Here is a 20,346-nt window from a genome sequence, read left to right as displayed (position 1 = left end):
ATGAGTGTAGGAGGGAGCAAATTGTGGTTCATGAGTTACCTTGGCCTTTGTTTTTTCACCCTCCTTCATATGCCTTTTGCCTTTGTTTGTTTTTCCTTCATAACTGCTCGGGGCTCCAGGGGATGAGAGCATGGTGTGTAAGATGTAGCAGTAGGAACCCCTTTTTGAGTTGGGGCATTTCATTGCTCGTTAGGGGTTGGGACAATCATGGGTTCCTTAATGATGGAGGGGGCTCATCTAGGGCCCATAGGAACCGCGGTGATGGCCATGGATAAGTGGTAGAGCTCATGTTTGACTTTTTCCCACCTGCTAAATTTGTATGTCCTGACCATCTTTTTCATTTTGTGGTACATTTCTTGTTGAGAGTGGCTAAATTGTGCTTTTTCCTTTCTTTTTAGTTGCATCAACCTCTGGGGCATCATTCCAGGCCCAACCCAAGATGTGGATAATGGGAAGGGGAGGTTAACCCTATGTGGACCTAGTGGACACATGTGGACCCAGATGGGAAAAATGATGAATGGGGTTAGAATGAGTGAAAGGGAGTGATGTATATGGTGTCTAGAAGCGGGACGATGCAACCAAAATCAAGGTTTCCCATGTAGTGTCAACTCAGAATCTAATGGCCAGTAAAGGAGATCCCATAGGACTAGGATACAAGGGTAACCACCAAATCAAGCAAAGGAGCAAGAGTACAGACCTAGCCCACTCATTTCATGGAATCCCCCCCAACAATCCATGCCCAAAAGTGTCCATGAAAAGTAAGGAAATTTACTCAACTATACCAATGAAAAGCCATACCTTTGGGGTCGGGAGGCCCACCTTCAAACATACAATTATAGTTGATGGGCGAGGGATCACATGGCTGGCTCAGGTGGTGGAGATAATGGCACATTGAGCTATTTGGTCGCCGCAAGGTGCTGCTAGCTTTTGGCTGAGGACCATCTAGGTGAAAGTTTTTCTCCTATGCATACTATCCACATTTGGTGGTGTTGTAGCGGCTACAACCACCCTCCAAAATTTTGCCTATGGTTTGATTTTGGAGCCTTCCTTCGTATCCACAAGCTTATCTTGTACCGTTGTCAAGCACTCATGATTTGACTGAGACTTATTTTTCCATTTGTGCTTGTGTTTGCTTGTTTTTACACTTTCATGATCTTTCTAATTCATAAGCTAACCTCTTGACTTGGTCACACAACAATTCTGGGCTTGCCTCTAGAAACTGCGCAATCCTTGAGGGCAAGCAGTCTTGATGATTGGAATTCCACAGTTCAGATTGGCATTCAAGCTTGAGCTCAGAAGCTGTGCAGTCATGGAAGGCAACCCAACACTGAGCCTAGAAATGACGCAATGCCTCACTGAACTCAAAAATTGCGTAGTGCACTGAGGCAGGAAGTTGCCCAGTTCCCTAGAATTGTGCAATCTTTCCCGACAGCTTGCACGATAAGTTCCCCGTGAAAAAGCAAAAAGCAAAAAAGCAAAAAGCAAAAAACATCCCTAAAAAATAGGGATTCATTATTAGTATCTCAATGGAGGCACACTCGCTATTTTTAGAAACTTTTGCCAAGTATTGCTTTTTCCTTGATTTTAGGCATGCACGTCATAAACCCTTATTCGCTCAAATCTATTTAATTGATGCCTCTAGAGCTCATTTTCACATTCGATCTTGGAGCTCTAGCATTCCTGAGGAGATCAAGGAACCTTCGGTGTGGTCGTCGTTGCTTTTCTGGTTCAGTTTCACTTTTATCATCTTTTGCCGCTTTTTGTTGTTTCGTTTGTGTGAGTGATGTTTTGCTTATTTGTCTTCATGGTTGCTGACGTTTCAACTTATTTTAGCTTGTAGAAGTGTTGTTCTAAGTTGTCGTTTACCTTTCACAAGTATCGAATTGATTTTCTTGTTTTTGCACCGATGGTCTTTGTTGCGGTGACTCGCCACTTGATTTTCCTTCGTTTGTCTAGTTTCTGCACTTGATCTACATTGATTTATTCAAACCTAGTCAAATCTGCACCCAATTTGCACGCAAGCTTACATCATCACTTAGTTCTGTTCATTTTCCACACTTCCACTAGGTAGATCTGCACTTCCCTTGGCCAGATTTTGCCTTGCCCAGCTGGGCACTGCGCAATCCTAAGGCTCATGTCGAGAGCTTGGTCTCTGGAACTGCACAGTGCGTAGTATAGCTTGGGCTAACTGCGCGTTGCGCAGTTCCAGGTTCCAGGGCTCAGCGTGCTACCTTGGCCACTAACACTGTGCAATGCGCAGTCTCTCCCAGCCTCTGCCCAGTGTGAGCTGCGCATTGTATAGTCTCAAGCCTCAGGCTACACCCTTGGTTGCTGGGACTACGGAGTGCACAGTTCCCACAACCAGTCTTCCTTGCTTGTTAATGAAAACTGCGCAATCCCTCTCATTAGGTTCTCGGTTTGCTGCTTGATCATGTTGTGAAGTTAAATTTGCAAAAGGCTAATGTTTGCTTGCATTGAGTGTCCTTTTTGCCCCACATGTACCACAGTTCTTGAGCGCTTGTCTCCAGCAGTCATTGTTACGATGGCACCAAAGAGTGTTGCCTTAAAAGAGACCACTGAAAGCAGTACTGGGGAAGCAGTTGAGCTAACACCAATAGACTTGCCAGTGTATGCGGACACTCAACTGTTTATAGAAAAGGAGTCAACACTAACACAACACAAGTTAATGAAGCTCTGTCAGCAAAGAGCCTTGAGGTAGATCTAGAGGACTAGCAAGTTTATCTCAGTATCCAACAGTATAGGGTTGCATGCAGATATCCAACCTTCCCATGTGCATATGTCATTAGCTGGATTGTTTCACACATTGATGAGAAGACCATGACATTGAGCAATGCCAGCGGACATAAGCTTGCTATCTTTCTGGCAGAGGATCATCAGTGCATGATCTTTCTCGTAGACAATTATCAATGCATGTATCATTTGCCCAAGCCAATAAGGCTCATGGAATCATACTTCCATGCCACCAACAACTATGTGAACACAATTTCGATAGACACCCACCCTTTCATATAAGACAATGTCTCTCAGGAAGGCCTACCGGCTCTTCGTTATCTTAGCTTATAGGATCCATGGTTAACAGAGCATGGAAACCCTTCCTGAAGGGTGGGCAGCGTTATTGTACCAGATTGTGAGTAAGGGGAATTTGAACAATTGGTTAGATCTGTTGGCTCAACAGTGGAGAGCCCATGTAGTACAGGCCCAAAATCCTCCGAAGGGTGAGCAAGCAAGGTTTTATATGCTTGCATATTTACTAGATGTAATATGTGCACAAAATCAGTTTCCTGGCATGTACTGGACATGGACACCACGAGACTCTGTTGTGCATATCTATTGCAAATTGCTTTCGAATTGCAGTCTTAGAGGAGTAATGGAACATCTAACTGACCATTTCATCATCTCACTTTACAAGCTCATCTTTGAAGAAGAATTGCCTTGCATGTCATGAGGAGTAATGGAGGCAATAACATAGATTGCAGATTGGTTTGCCTCACCAGTTGGCACCTTCCTTAGAGTGTTTGGCAGAGAGAAGTCGCCGCTTTTTTTGCCAAGGTATGCCATTGACAAGCTTGTCATGCAAGAAGTGTCATATCATCTCGCCACAGGGTTGTCAGCAGCTTTGCACAGGAAGAAGAAAGCACCATGGCCCACTCTTCCTTTGCAAATTGGATTATACGAGATAAAGAACTTGAAATTCGTAGATACCGAGGGAAAGGAGATAGTAAAGTTTGCATTCGGTACTCGAGACTTTAATCTGTATGATCCCTGTGGTATTTGCAAAGACCACTATGTGAGAATTCACTTTCAGTGGCTCAACAGGGCATTTCATTGGCCAAAGGAGGATCCATGGAGGAACTGCTACAATGCCTCCAAACCCCGTGAGTCAGTCAGTTTAGTAGGGACATCACAGGCTAATCCGCAGAGGGCAGCAACTCCGGAAGCATCACTAGTAGAAGGCAGCAACCCTGTGCAGGACAAGGAAAGAGAATGATTGTCGACATTGCAGGGGGAGAACAAAGCTGCAAGATGAAAGCGGATCCAATCCTTATGAAAACAACTTTAGTAGCAGAAGCGAAGAGGAAGCAGAGGATATAGAGAGCAGAGTGGAGGAAGAGAGAAAAGCAAAGCTTGCAGGAAGCAAAACTGAGATTGAAGCAAGCATAACAAGAACTGAAGGAAGAACGAGAGCTGGGAGGAAAGAACAAGAAGAGAAGCAGAAGCAGGAAGAAGAAGAAAGGAAAGGTGCAATAGCAATAGAAACAACATCGATACAGGTTGAAGAGCAGGAACAAAACTAGCCAGTAGCTGAGGAGGAGGGTGAGCAGATGCAGGATGGAGAGCTTGCTCAGTAGATTGAATGCATGATTGATGTTATAGACATGGAGTTGGAACAGGAACCGCATAATGAAGATGTCGACTTGATGCTAAGCGCATCGTAGGTCACTGCTCAGTTTCCACCACCTCCAGCAACAAAGTTAGCGCTAAGCCAAGAAGGGGATGTTGTTTCTCTTGATGATGATCCGGTAATGGATGTGTACAATCTTTCATTTGATGACTTCCAAAAGAGGATTGTACAAGCACGGAAAAAGTATTTTCCAGATGATCATGCATCACCTACATTCACTAGAGAAAGGGTGATAGTGGCGACACCAAGAAAGATCCAAATGCCATTGCCGAAGCCAACTTGGCCTTTGCAGGTGCAACGAGATCAAACATTCAGTATTGGATGACCGAGAATGAGAAATTGGTACAACTGATTGCGGCATAGTGGAGGCAGTATGTACAACAACATGTATGGGTATGATTGTGAGTGGTGCAGCATAGTGCACCATGATGCGTATAACCATGACTGGTTGCATCTCAGTGACAAGAGCAACTCAGTGAATGGGTGCAACACAGTGACGGGTGCAGCATGATGATGAGGTGCATCATAGTGAGGTGCAGTATGGTGATAGAGTCACCTTAGAGGATCAGTTGAAGCAATGTGCCTTCACCTAAGTTTAGATCAACTACCTTATGTGACATCTTCTTAGAGAAGATCTCTGCTCTTATTTTGATAAGTCAAAATGTTGACTTCTGATGTATATGTATTATTTCTCTCTTTGTTGAACTATTGAAGATCATATAAGAAGAATTGACGAAGGGTTTCCCCACATTGGGTTTTGTCCCTGGGTAGTGCCACATCTTGTGTCCTCTTGTCTTGGCTTGTCTTCTGCGATTTATATTTATGTTCTATTTGCAGTTTACTTTAATGCTGATGTGATTGCTAATATGGAAAAGATATTAAGCTAATTGTGAAAATTGAAATAAATTGCTCTAGCATAGAACATACCTAAATTTAAGATGTAGGCTGCAGTGTATGTATTTCGATGTTTGCCATAGGAAACTGCAAATAACTTGTTCATGCAAATCTAAAAAATAGAAGAAATATCATCAGTGCTATAGTCAGAATTCCCGGGTTTAAGGAATTTTCACAGAGATAAGGCTCCTTCTTAGATTGGGGCTTGTTTCCTTCCTTTGCCATCCTTTTTGAAGGTATGTATCATGATATCTCTTCCTGATCATTTCCACGACCTTGGGAGTAGTCCCTGTGATTACTTCGGTCCTTAGAGTAACCCTTATTATTTTCGGATTCGGCTTTACTGTTTCCACTCTTTGATACCTTGAAAAGATGAGAATAGCTTGCTGCTATTGCAGGTGACTCATTTTGTGAATTTAACTTTTGCCTTTTCACAAAATGGTTTGAGCCATGGTCGTCAATAGTATCCTTATCAAATTTCACTTATGAATTTGGTTTTCTTTGGCCATTTGATTTTGAATTGATTTATAGTTCATTCATGGTATGCTACTCAACATTTGTGCAACCTATATCTAGAGTGGGCTCTCTGTTGAAATGTGTAGCTTGGGAAGTATTCCCACAACCCCTGGGGTATTGGGTTTGTGAGGAGTTGACCCACAAAATGTGGTTTGTGGGTAGTGTACCCAAGTGGTGGGTTTTGTACCCAAAGTCGTGGGCGAAAGAGCCAAGGAGAAAATGATTGTTTATTCATTGGATGCATGAGGGGCACCCTTGATGGACTAAGGGGCACATAGGGCTTCAGTGGAGTGGCGAAAAATAAATGAAAGAAATTTTATCTCATGATTTATTGGTGTTTAAGCATGATTTGCTTAGGTTGGCTTGAGCATAAGTGGTGACCCTTGGTGGCTAATGGACTACACCAAGAACACTATAAAAGGAGATGAAGTTGAACTCATTTGGACACATCCAAGCAAGCATCTTCTCAAGAGATATCCGCCCAAGAAGGAGAGGAAAAACCTCAGGTAGCCGCAGGCCTTAAAGGAGGGACAAGTGGGGCATGTGTGGTCTGTTTCATGTCTATAATGGAGGCCGAGTATGCCCAGGTTTGAGTATGGTTTGGTTTGATTGTTTGTGCCCTAGTTGAAGGTCTGTTTCTGCAGGATTGGAGTGTTTTTCTGTATGGTTCGTGCCCTAGATTAGGACCGCTTTTGTACATGAACAACAAGCCGAATTTTGCCCTAAGGTCTGTCCAAACGTCGATGTTAATCTGCTTAGATTCTGTGTGTTTTGGAGAGTCAAGACGCTAAAGGAGGACGAATTGTCTCTGTTTTAAGGGCTGCAATGCCTCAGTAAGTGCACACTAGGTTCGAGGTAGATCTAATTAGAGAAAAGGGTTGAATACCCTCAAGTGTGTACAAAAGAGTTGGAGCTAGAGGATAGAGTGTAGGGTTGGTACGCTGAAGGAGGAATAGGTTGTCATGAAGTGAAGGAGTGCAGAATCGTGGAGAAGTGCTGAAGGTGGTGTGAAGGTCTGTCCATCTAAGTGGTGTATGGACAATGCTTTTTTGTAGCTTATGATCAACCTATTTAGTAGTGTAAAGGAATTGTTTGTTGGAAGACCGTAAAGCCCTAAGTCTTTTGATATTTGATGAGACAAATTCACAATTAGAGGGCAATATTTGTAAATTCCAAGTGCAGTCATCTTGGTGGAGCAAGAAGATTGTTAGAGGGTTGTTTGTTGAAGCCTATGTTTTGTCATATTGGAGAAGCGGGAGGATTGATCAAAGGCAGTTGTTAAAGACCCTAAGCGCAACATCCTTGAAGCAACTGAGGTGTTGTTAGAGGGCATACTTGTGTGGCCTAATTTCGTTGTCATTGGAGCAATAGTGCCATTGATAGAAGGTAGTTTGATGAGCGTATGTACAAGAGAATTTGAAGTTGAAGACCTTCTTGCGAGCAGTTGTGGCAGAGGTGTTGGAGCTCCAAGATCTCTACAAGTATAAGTGGCAAAGGACCTATTAGGTGTTCAAGGTACGTGGATTGAAAGGGCTGTGGTCAAGCGCTGCTTCAACAAGTAAGTCAAGCTTGTCTTGTACAAGGGAAAATTGATGGTCATGTGTTGTTGACATCAAGCCCTAGCCTTTACCTTGTATTAGGGCTAATTGTAAGGGCCATGATCCTTGGTACAAGAGCCCTATGTTTGTTGTATTAATGTTGTAATATAATAAGTTTTGGGTTGACAAAATTCTCGTGTACTTTATTGAATCGTTGTTGTACATTTTCCACTGTGCAAAGTGCTTGTGTTGTGGCATTTTAGTGTGTCTGTGATCGTGTTTTAGACATAGACCTGATTCTGAAGTTCTAACGAAAAATCAACACTTTCTCTCAGTGTCAACCATTGTACATGCTATTTCTAGTATCTCTGTTCTTTCCACACTACCCCTATTATTTTCTTTCGATAGCTGTCATCTCTGCCACCTCTAGCATCTTTATTAGCAATACTCCCATTGCTATACTCATTTCCTATTTTGGTAATATTTTCTGCATTATCATGAGCAATATGCACTAATTCTGAATTTTTATTTTGATTAACAAGGTCCTGCTCTTGCTGCATAGTTTTAGACACTATTGGCCCACTAGATATCATTTCACCCTTTGGATGTTCCTCTTGAGATGTTGCAACCCCTGTCGTAATGTCCCCATTTTTATTCTTCTTCATAGTACAACTAGGGTGGATTTCCAGGGTAGGGTATGGCCAGGTCACTGGAGTAGGGTTATGTCATCAGGGGTTCCGATGGAGTTTTGAGGAGTTTTTATGGGATCTGATGGCATTCGCTTGGCATATTTCATCATCTGCACAGTTGCCTTTCGTTCTGTTGCATTCCGACAACTTTCAAAACTTTGCATTATTATGAGACTTAAGTAAATTAATTATGCTCGAGGTGGCATTTTGGAGGGATTAATTGATAGAATACCTTAGTGTAATATTTCGTTGGAACCAGAACGAGAAGATCTACAGGATGGGACACTGAGAAGTGACTTCCAGTGGCCGAAGATAGTATGGTGGGCGATTTACCATTTTTCTTAATTAAAAATGACTTTAATTAGTCATTTAATTAAGGCAAAATAATTAATTGGAGGGAATGGGCCAAAGATGACTAAAGCAAAATAAAATAAAATTAAAAGGTCACTTAAGATAAAGTCAATGGAGGAGCTTCTAGAATAATAATAAAATAATAAAATAAGATGCTTCTAGAGGCTTGAAGAACTATCCATCAGATCTATAAAGAGGAGGAGGACATTTAGAGACATCTTGGATTTGATATTGCTTCTTGTATGAGAGGTCGAGAACCCGGTTCTCTACTTCATTGATAGCACCAGGACGGAAGCCCTTAGGTGATTCAGTGAGATTGAGCGAGCACCCATCTCCCCTTGGTGAATTCATTCAGAATTCACAAGAGAGCTCAACAGTATGGTTCAATGTTGATTTGGGGTAGCATCGGATGTGGTCTAGCCACAAAAATTGGTGGAGAGGCTAAAGCACATGAGATCTCCAATATCCAGAAATGGTTTGGGCAAAATCTAACCACTTTGGGAGATATTAAAATAATTAATATTTTTAATGAAGTCCCTAAGTCTAAACTTAAAGAAAATAAAATATTAATGTGAATTAATATAAAACTGAGTTAGAATGTCCAAAAGTCATGGATCAAGCTAGATCTAATCTTAGCTGTTGATTAGGGACTTAATGTCGGCCGTTGAATTATCAACGAGAAAAGTATAAGAGGAGGCTTGAGGGTCTCTAGGAGAACACACCGAGTTGATCAAGAATTCGATTTTCTGGGGAAGGGCTTGCTGAAGAAATCGAAGGAGTGATCAGAGTTACAACTGAGGGGCAATGAATGCAGTAACAGAGAGGTAGAGATAGTACCGAGAGCATCAGCGCAGAAATCGGGAGAGGGTTGATGTAGAGCCAGCCAGAGGCCACGCAGAAGCAGCGAAAGGCGACGCAGAGGCAACCAGGAGTTGCGCAGAGCTTGAGGAGGGCCAGTGTGGGAGACACATAGGCTCCAGACGCTGATGCAGAGCCCAAAGAGGCTGACACTAGGCCGAGAGGCTGACGCTGGGCCAGAGAGGTTGATGCAGAACCTAGAGGTTGATTCGTGGGGCAGATTGGGGCTGATATCTATCTCTGATTGAGAGGTACTACTGCCGAGGGCATTCTCTGTTGGGTGAGCCATTTCTGGCACCTAGATTGTATTTTGAAACTGCATAATAATAAAACCCTCAGATTGCTGCACAAGGAGGCAATGGCGAGGGCCAAGAGCATCATCCTTGATGGGGTCAAGGACCATGTAGTACCATAGATTGCCGAAAAGACAAATGCAATGTGGGGGGCCCTAACGAAATTGTATCAACATACTTCCATGCAGACAAAGATGCTACTAGAAAATCAGCTGCGGTCATACCAGATGCAGAAGGGAGAAAAGATAGCCACCTTCCTCGGTTGATTGAAGGAGATCCGGGATCAACTGACTTCCATAGGGGCCACGCCGGATGGGGAGATGTTGGTGAGGACTGCATTGAATGCAGTCTCGGAGGATCGGGAGGTATTTGTCCAGAGCATACTGGGCAGGTCGACCCTTCCAGATTCGGAGGAACTGTGGGTGACTCTTCGTCAAGAAGAGATCGAAAGGCTAACCAAGGCGGGAAGCAGTGGCAAGAGGGTCAGAATCAAGAAGGAGGAAGAGGAGGATGCTGCCCTAGCATCTCTGAGGGAAAGCAGGAGAGACGGAAGAAGGACCTCTCCAAGGTCAAGTGCTTCCACTGTGGGGAATTGGGTCAATGCGAACCAGTGTCCTAGGAAGAAGAGTAAGGGAGAGGCTTCTGAGACCAAGGCTGCGCCAGCAAGGGTGGAAAAAGAAGTGGAGATAGATGATGACTGTGCCATGAGTGCTCATACACCACTTGAGAGGAAATGGGGAGACATCGAGTTGTAGTCAGGTGGACTACAGGCGATGAGGGGCAAGATCCTCGAGGTACCCAACTTCTTGGATTATACCTTGCTACGATAGCCCCAAAGAGGAGTAGCAGGACTGGCAGATGTTGGTAGAGATGGATGTGGATGGAGAGGCAAAGGGAGCTACAATGCAGGAGTCCCAGGACAACGTGAGACAGCAGTGCGAGATGCACAAAGTTTTTGCAACAACGTAGAGGTTAGAGAGGGAGCACTTGTCAGTGACAGAGGGAGCTTCAGCATCGGGAGTGTTTCTAGCCTGACAGAGATGTCAGAGTTGGGAGATCAATTACTTACTTCTCATTAACTGAGTTGTAGTGTAGTAGTTAGCATGGCAGTGCTATGGGCAGCACAATGCAACATGATGAGAGGGGTTGCAGTGCATATGCAACAGTGGCAATGGTAGGGCCATGGGTAGCATCATGGATGCAGAGGGAGCTGCCGTACAGATGCAATAGTGGCAGTGGCAGGGCCATGGGTAGTAGTACATGATGCAACAATGCAGAGGATGTTGGGCAGCAGGCCTAGCATCAGCACAGGAGCCGATGCCAGACGATTAGGGTGATGCTCAGTGAGGAGTATTACTAGAGTACAGTCCTCGCTAAGAGAGATTGTTTATTTGGGGTAGCATCAGATGTGCTCGAGCCACGAAAATTGGTGGAGAGGCTAAAGCACATGAGATCTCCAATACCAGAAATGGTTTGGGCAGAATCTAACCAGTGTGGGAGATATTAAAATAGTTAATATTTTTAATGAAGTCCCTTAGTCTAAACTTAGGGCAAATAAAATATTAATGTGAATTAATATAAAACTGAGTTAGAATGGTCCAAAAGTCATGGATCAAGTCAGATCTAATCTTAGCCGTTGATTAGGGACTTAGTCTCGGCCGTTGAATTGTCAACGAGAAAAGTATAAGAGGAGGCTTGAGGGTCACTTGGAGAACACATCGAGTTGATCAAGAATTTGATTTTCTGGGGCAGGGCTTGCTGAGGAAATCGAAGGAGTGACCAGAGTTGTAGTTGAGGGGTAGTGAATGCAGTAGCAGAGAGGCAGAGATAGTACCGGGAGCATCAGCGCAGAAGTCGGGAGAGGGTTGACGCAAAGCCAGCTAGAGGCCATGCAGAAGCAGCCAGAGGCCACACCCAAGAGCTGTGCAGAGCCTGAGGAGTGTTGAAGTTTCTAAGTTTACTTAGTTTAGAAACCCTTCATGCACTTTTTTCTGATTTATTCCTACCTACTTGTTATTTTTCTTTAACAAGTTATTTACCAAGTAAATACTGAAAATAAACACCAGTGCATGCTCAACATATTACAGATAAACTAAAAGAAACAAGAACAAACACACCACATGACACCATTATTTTTGGACCAATGTCCCTGGAAAAACCCAATGCGGGAAAAGTGGTGCAGCTATCTAAGGGTTTTCTTATTAAGCAATATCAGAGTACAATCTGGGTGTCGAAACTGGCCTACCCAACAGATAATTTCCTTAGCAGGTATACCTCACAGTTTGAGAGAAATCTCTTGGCTGAAACCCCGAAAAATCCTTCTGGCAGCTCGTCAGCACAAAACTGCTCTGCAACCTCAGCGTCTGCCCAATCTGGACTGCGTCAGCCCCTCTTTGTCTCACGCTGGCCCTGCGTCAGCCTTTCTTGGCCTGCGTCAGCCCCAAGAAGCCCTGCGTCAGCTTTCTAGGCCTCTGCGCAGACACACTGGCCTCTATGGTGCTCTGCGCAGCACTTGGCTGCCTCTATGTGGCCCTGCGTGAGCCCTTTCTGCCTCTGCATCAGTCTCCTTTGCTGCTGCGCTGCTCTTTCGGCATAATCTCTGCCTTCTCTATTTCTTTGTACTCAATGCCCTCAACTACTCTCTCGATCACTGATTCTATCTCTCTTAGCAAACCCCGCTCTAGAGTATAAAATTACTGATCATCTGGTGTACTCTCCAAGTGACCCTCAAGCCTCCTCTTATACTTTTCCTGTTGACATCTCAACGGCCGAGATTAAATCCCTAATCAACGGTTAAGATTAGATCTGGCTTGATCCATATCTTTTGGACCATTCTAACACAGATTCATATTAATACACATTAATATTTTATTTTCCCTAAGTTTAGACTTAGGGACTCTATTAAAAATATTAATTATTTTAATATCTCCTGATCTGTTTAGAATCTGCCCAAACCCTTTCTGGGTATTGGAGATCTCATGTGCCCCAACCTCTCCACCAAATTTCGTAGCTAGAGCACATCCGATGCTACCCCATATCAACACTCCCTCTTAGCGAGGACTGTGCTCTAGCAATACTCTTCAATGAGTATTACCCTGATCATCCGGCGTCGGTACTTGTGCTGATGTTAGGCCTTCCTGCCCAACATCCTCTGCGCTGCTGCCTCCTGTACTGCTGCCCTTGGTTCTGCCACTGCCATTACTGCATTTGTACGACAGCTCCCTCTGCATCTATGCTGCTGCTGGTTCTTTCTCCAAGCACTGCATCCGGACTGCACCTCCTCTCATCAAGCTGCATCGTGCTGCCCACTATTGCACTGTAGCTTAGTTACTGAGAAGTAAGTAACTGATCTCCCAATCTGACGTCCCTGTTGGGCTAGAGACACCCACTGATGCTGCAGCTCCCTCTGCCATTGACAAGTGCTCCCTCTCTGACCTCTACGCTGCTGCAACAACTCCCTACATCTCGCATTGTTGCACACCTCTCTGTGCCTTCCTGCACTGGTGCAACACTCCTGTGTCTCTCGCACTGCTGCAGCTTGCTAGCTCTGCGCTGTCTCGGGACTCCTGCACGGTAGCTCTCTCTGCCGCTCCATTTGCATTCGTCTCTACCCGACTCAACCAATCTTGCTACTCCTCGTCGGGGCTCCCGTAGCAAGGTCTAATTTAAGAGGCTGGGTACCTCAAGGATCCTGCCCCTCATCGCTTGTAGTCCGTTTGACTACAGCTCGATGTCTCCCCACTGTTGCTCAAGTGGCGCGTGTGCACTCATGGCATAGTCATTGTCTGTCAAAACTTCCTTCTCTGCCTGTGTTGGTGCTGCCTTAGTCTTGGAAGACTCTCCCTTACTCTTCTTCCTTGGGCACTGGGTCGCATAATGACCCATCTCCCCATGGTGGAAGCACTTGACCTTGGAGAGATCTTTCTTCTTCCGCTTCTCCTGCTTTCCCTCAGATGCTAGGGCCACATCCTCCTCTTGCTGCTAAACTTTGATCCCTTTGCTGCTGCTACCTGTCTTCGATTGTCGTCTAATCTCTTCCTGGCGAAGAGCTACCCACATGTCGTCCTAAGGTAGGAGAGCCCCTCTGCCCAGGATACTTTGGACAAACACTTCCCAATCTTCTGAGACATCATTTAGGGCTGTCCTCACCATAAGCTCCTGATCTGGTGTCGCTTCTATAGCAGTCAACTGGTCTCGGATCTCATTCAGTCCTTCGAGGAAGGTGTCAATCGATTGACCGTTCTTAATCTGATACAACCTCATCTGGTTCTCAAGCAACATTCTTCTCTGCACAAAAGTATGTTGGTACAAGTTCTTGAGAGCCTCCCACATCTCAACTGCCGTTTCCTTCTCGGCTATATGTGGTACCACATGATCCTTGACCCCATCAAGGATAATGCACTTGGCCCTCGCCATCGCCTTTTCGTATTTGTCGTTATCATTTGGGTCAACTGAGATAGCTATAACCTTTAAGGTGAAGTTCTTGACACGATTCCTGTCAAGCACTGATAAGATTATGGCCTTCAAACTGCGAAGTTCGATGCTCCGTCCAGTCTATCCTAGTCTCTTACCCCGTGTAGTGCCATGATGCTCCTCTACTTCCCTCCTGGAAGTTCTCTATTCAACTCCTCTGAGTCTCTACTTCTCGTCTGGAAGTTCTCTTCTGGACTCCATCTGATTCCTGATTTTCTTCTTGGAAATCCTTCTGCCGCTTGTTGAGATGCCCTCTACTCTGATCGTCTTGTGCAACTGCACTGCTGATCTAGGTTCCTTGGTTAGAAACCCTCGGTAACAACTCCTCTGGCCCTGCTCATTCAGGTACTGTTTTGACTACAGCACCTCACCAACTCCACTCTGCAATATTTCTGCAGCCTTCTAGACTCCAACAATTGTCTCTCTGTGAACTGTGTCAACCCCTCTCTACCTCATGCTGGCTTTGCGTCACCCTGGATGGGTCTGCATCAGCCCTGGGATGCCCCGCATCAACCCTCTCGCCCTCTGCCTCAACAACCCTGGCCTCTCTGAGGCTTTGCGCAACTCCCGTCTTCTTTTGCGTGGCTCTGGCTGGCTCTGCGTCACACTTCTTGGCTTATGCATTGCTAGAAACAACTTCTGTCACCTCGGGACAACTTTTTTCTGTTGCTATTGCTCCGCTCGGCTGATGTCTTTTAGTCCTCCTGTGATCTGCAATCACACTCTGATACCATGTTGAAGTTTCTAAGTTTACTTAGTTTAGAAACCCTTCATGCAGTTTTTCTGATTTATTCCTACCTACTTGTTATTTTTCTTTAACAAGTTATTTACAAAGTAAATACTGAAAATAAACACCAGTGCATGCTCAACATATTACAGATCAACAACTAAAAGAAACAAGAACAAACACACCACATGACACCATTATTTTTGGACCAATGTCCCCGAAAAAACCTAATGTGGGAAAACCGATGTAGCGATTTGAGAGTTTTCTTATTAAGCAATATCAGAGTACAATCTGGGTGCCGAAATTGGCCTACCCAACAGAGAATTTCCTTTGCAGCTATACCTCACAGTTTGAGAGAAATCTCTTCGTTGAAACCCCGAAAAATTCTTCTGACAGCTCCTCAGCACAAAACTACTTTGCAACCCCAGCGTCTGCCCAATCTGGACTGCATCAGCCCCTCTCTGTCTCACGCTGGCCCTGCGTCAGCCATTCTTGGCCTGCGTCAGCCCCAGGAGGCCCTGCGTCAGCTTTCTGGGCTTCTGTGCAGACACACTGGCCTCTCTGGTGCTCTGCGCAACACTTGGTTGCCTCTGCAGGGCCTTCGTGAGCCCTTTCTGGCTCTGCGTCACTCTCCTTGGCTGCTGTGTTGCTCTCCCGACACAATCTCTATCTTCCTTGTTTCTCTGTACTCAATGCCCCTTAGCTGCTCTCCCGATCACTGATTCTATCTCTCTTAGCAAACCCTGCTCTAGAGAATAAAATGACTGATTATTTGGTGTACTCTCCAAGTGACCCTCAAGCCTCCTCTTATACTTTTCCTATTGACATCTCAACGGGCGAGATTAAATCCCTAATCAACGACTAAGATTAGATCTGGCTTGATCCATGTCTTTTGGACCATTCTAACATAGATTCATATTAATAGACATTAATATTTTATTTTCCCTAAGTCTAAACTTAGGGACTCCATTAAAAATATTAATTATTTTAATATCTTCTGATCTGTTTAAAATCTACCCAAACCCTTTCTGGGTATTGGAGATCTCATGTGCCCCAACCTCTCCACCAAATTTCATGGCTAGAGCACATCCGATGCTACCCCAAATCAACAAGGACTAGCATGGGAGACGCAAAGACTCCAGAGGCTGACGCAGAGCCCAGAGAGGCTGACGCAGACCCTAGAGGATGATGCTGGGAGATTTCATGGGGCAGATTGGGGCCGATATCTGTCTCTCACTGAGAGGTACTACTGCCAAGGGCATTCTCTGTTGGGTAAGCCATTACTGGCACCCAAATTGTATTATGAAACTGCTTAATAATAAAACCCTCAGATAGCTGCACCGGTTTTCCCGCATTGGGTTTTTCCGGGGACATTTGTCCAAAAAGAACGGTGTCACTTGTGTGCTTGTTTTTCCTTCAGTTGTTGATCTGTATGTGTTGAGACTGTACTTGTATATATTTTCAGTATTTACATGGTAAATAACTTGTTAATTAACAGAACAAGTAGGAAGAAATAAATCAGAAAGTACAGGAAGGATTTCTAACAGTTAGACTTAGAAATTCCAACATTTTGTTCAGTTTGGAGGGCCAGCATAGCAGTGCTGCAGAATATCTTGGAGGCCAACTTTTCATCTCATCTATTTTGATTATATGTGCATGTAACCCAGTTTACCCATTATAATAAAAGCTGAGAAATTTCCTGTTCATTGTGTTATTGGATTGTAGTGCTTTATTTGTTTTATTTTACATGGTAATCCTCTATTAATAAAATGTTGATTTTACGGAGAAATTATGGGTTGAGTAAATTTTTACAAATTTAGAAAAATATCCTGTTTGGGACATTACACCTTTGTTCCACTGTTTAAATTTTGCAAGAGCTTTTGGCTTCTGCTCTTTCATTTTCTCTTCGTCTTCTTTAGTATTCTGCACTTCACATGCTGGATGATTATTGCTGTGATTAGTAAATGAACACTATCCCTCACCTTAAGATTTGTATATGGGGCATTAATTGACCCTATTGGTGATGATGTCATAAGTTCCTGTGCCCTTGGAGTTAACAAAGACGTTGCCCTTACTTGAACAGGTTTTTCATTAACAGACTAGAGGTTTTATTTTGAACAAAGGGACAAGATTCCCCTTTGTGACCAATAGGCATTGGAGTCATGGCCTGAAAGTTGCCAAATGGATTTGCTATAGGTTGTGGTGTAGTGACCATTGTGTTCTATTGAGTGGGTTGCCTAAAGATGCTCTGCGCAAAAACTGGTGTTGATACGCTACCAAAACCATCAGATTTAAGAGATTGATCTCTTGTATATCTCTTTGGATGATATAGCCAATCAAAATTGTAAGGTGAAGGGTTTGAGTTGCTCATGTATTCTAGAGACTGAGATTTTTCGTTCTTTTTTTGAAGGATACAACCATGACCAACTAAGTAAGTGTGCCTTATTCCATGCTTCAGTTCGTTCTCCCCTTTCTATGCTGCTTTTGGCATGATATTCACACCTTTGCAAAAACTAGGCATTCTCCAAGGGAGAAATTAATGCTTGCTGCCCCATTTTCTCATAACCCTCTAGGTTGGCAGGAGAGCCAACTTTGATACTATTATAATGTTTTTGGTTATTTTTTCCCTTAGGGTTTTATGTTTGTCTAAGGTTCCCAATAATTCAACAACATAACTTATTCATTTATTCAACAATAGTGGGTATCATTGAATGGCATAAAGGTTTTCCAACAACAGTATATTTCTTTCGGAAAACATAATAAGTTAGGGATAACGGCCCAAAGTATAGTAGCCCTGTCCAAACAAGTATGCACCAATATAATTCTGATTTGCAATGCTAATATTTAATGATACTAGTGCTCTAATTGTAACTCACACTATCATTATCTGGTTCTTTTGTGCTACTCTATTAATAACTCACTGTCTACTTGTCTACTATCAAGGGAGCCCTGTAGCAGTCCTAGCTAATTCTACGACTCCAGCTGTCCCTTCTGCCTTGCCTGAGTTAGAGTTTGTTGTTCCGAGCTTACTGCTACTAGGGATTTGAAAACCTGTCCTTAAATAATCTCTGTAATTAATTGATGTCACAATGGCATCCTCCTGCTGTCAATCCTGGATTGCTGCAAATTTCCTCTCAGCTGCCGACCAGTACACGGTCACACTTACCAGCCTGTGGCCAGGCTTCAGTCTGCAGCTGCAGCTATGGCCTTGCGGCCTACAAATAAGATCTCAAACGCCTTGCTGCCTAGGACGGATCTCAACTAGGCCTCGGGATGGGTCTCAGTACCCTGGGAATGACCTGCGCTTGGTGACCAGTCCACCAAAAAGCACAAAGGACTTTGTTGCTTAAGGATTCCTCTTAGCTATATTTCATAATTAGACACTCCACTGAACCAGGTCAGGAGTGGTTTAATTGTTATGTTGTGCCAAAACAGAGAAAAGAATAAGAGGTGTCTAGGTAGGGTGGGATCAGCTCCTGTGAAACTAGACAAGGGATTAGCTAGGGTGGGATGACTTCCACTGAAACTAATCAAGAAGAAGGGGTATTAAAACCCTCAGAGCCTCAACTGAAGAAAAGATAGATATCCAATCCAAATTGATGATGACAAAATGATTCCAACTCTCCTTTATTTATAGATTTCCTCTTGGGGTTTTCTCCTCAATCAAATGTGGGGGGTTCATGTGCAACCCCCAATTTGGCTTTTTTCCCCAGCTATGCCAAAATTTACCCAATGTTGCCCCAAAACATTGGATAATTGGGTTTGCCCCTTTACAAAGACGATAGCCTCTAGGGTTGGATACACTCAATGTTGCACGAAGCGGGAGCGAAGCGGAAGCGCAAAGCGCGGAAGCGTCATTTTCCAAAAATCTAGGAAGCGAAGCGTCCGCGGAAGCGTCTGCTATATATATATATATTTTTATATTTTTTTGCATTTATACTCAAAACAAACATCCCAAATACCAAATTAATTGTAGAAGACATGAAAACATGCATATTTTTGCATAAATCAAGATAGATATGGCATCCATGATTCCATTGTAGTTACTAGTATGTACAACAATCATCTATATTCTAGCTATTACAAACATACATCAAATTTTTAAGCATATTATAAAACATAAAACATTTAAGCATATTATAAAACATAAAACATAGAGCATATTATGATTTATCTAGCAAGTGAGCAACTGTCAACATTTGTCATGTCCAAAATTCAAATAATAATGTTTACAAAATATGTCACTTGGTCACCGCCAAGCCAAAAAGGTTCAAAATTCAAATTCACAAGTCTACAAGTCTAATGAGTAATCTATGACAAAAAGAAGTAGATTGTGAATATATCTACTAATCTCTCCTCCTTCCACCACGAATAGAACGTGATGGCGGGCCTCCACGTGGTGGCAATGAAGAAGATGGTCCCTGTGTAAGTCGTGGCACTGGAACTGATGAAGAAGAACCCCCTGCCGTTGGTGTTGAACCATGGAACCTAGAAACCAAGGGACCAGATGGGGGTGTTGGCATATCAACACCCGTGTCATCATCCTAGAATCGCTCAAAAAATTCATGCAAAAAAAAAACACTAGTTAACAAAAAAATTAAAAACATGAATTAGAGAAATGCTTTATAAGGGAAAATTGGAAAATTCATACCACAATGGACATACCTGGATAAGAGAATCCTCTAATTGCTCTAGTCGCAACACTCCATCCTCCAAATTGGGCTCCTCTGGATTCTTGTCCCAAGTCAACAAGTCTTTATTAGACTTTGCATCTTCACAGTAATGGGACAACAATCGCAAGTTGTAATGAACATAAACCAAGCTCTCTGCCCGGTCTAAATTCAACCTGTTCCTTTTAACACTGTGGATGAAAGAATAAGAGCTCCAACACCTCTCTGCAGAAGAAGTGTTTACCACCTGTGATAGCACCCGCAATGCCAAACTCTGTAGAAGTGGAGTAGGCCCTCCATGCATGTTCCACCACTCAAGAGCAGAAAAATGCTCTCGATCTTGAATTGCATGCATGCTCCCAAATGGACCAGTGTTGCTCGTATAGTTGCTCACCTGTCTCCGTACCAATGCAGCCTCCTCATTATCAGGGATTAATCTACTCAATGCAGCCATATATTTTTCGTGAACCTCTTTATCTTGGTGTGGTTTTTTCCTGCTTCCCCCCCCAGGTGCTGGTTTTGAAAGCCATGATGGATGATAGTATTTAGGTGTCAAAACATATGCTAATGCATGCAATGGAACATTTAGCATATCCCATCGGTTTTCCACCTCTTCACGAATATAATTGTACAAGGTGGTATCTCTAGGCTCAACAATGTCTTTAATCTGCCCCAACATGCTATCCATTTGCTCATACACCTCCCCAATTACTGGTCGATCTGAATCTGCAAACTTGATCATGTAATAAATTGGTTTGGTGAATTGCAAAACATATTTAACCTGTGACCAAAAGTAACTGTCAAGAACAGTGTCCTTGACTTCATTAGCACCATCTGTGTCAGTGTTAATTTCATCCCATGTTTCAGCACACACCAGATTAGTTAAAGCTTGTCTCACCCTCACTAGCCGCCTA

The sequence above is a fragment of the Pinus tabuliformis genome, chromosome J (genome assembly GCF_031772625.1).
Source record: "Pinus tabuliformis cultivar Carrire ecotype Pingquan chromosome J, CPIR1, whole genome shotgun sequence".
Lineage (NCBI taxonomy): Eukaryota > Viridiplantae > Streptophyta > Pinopsida > Pinales > Pinaceae > Pinus > Pinus tabuliformis.
Note: the sequence above shows the minus strand (reverse complement) of the source record.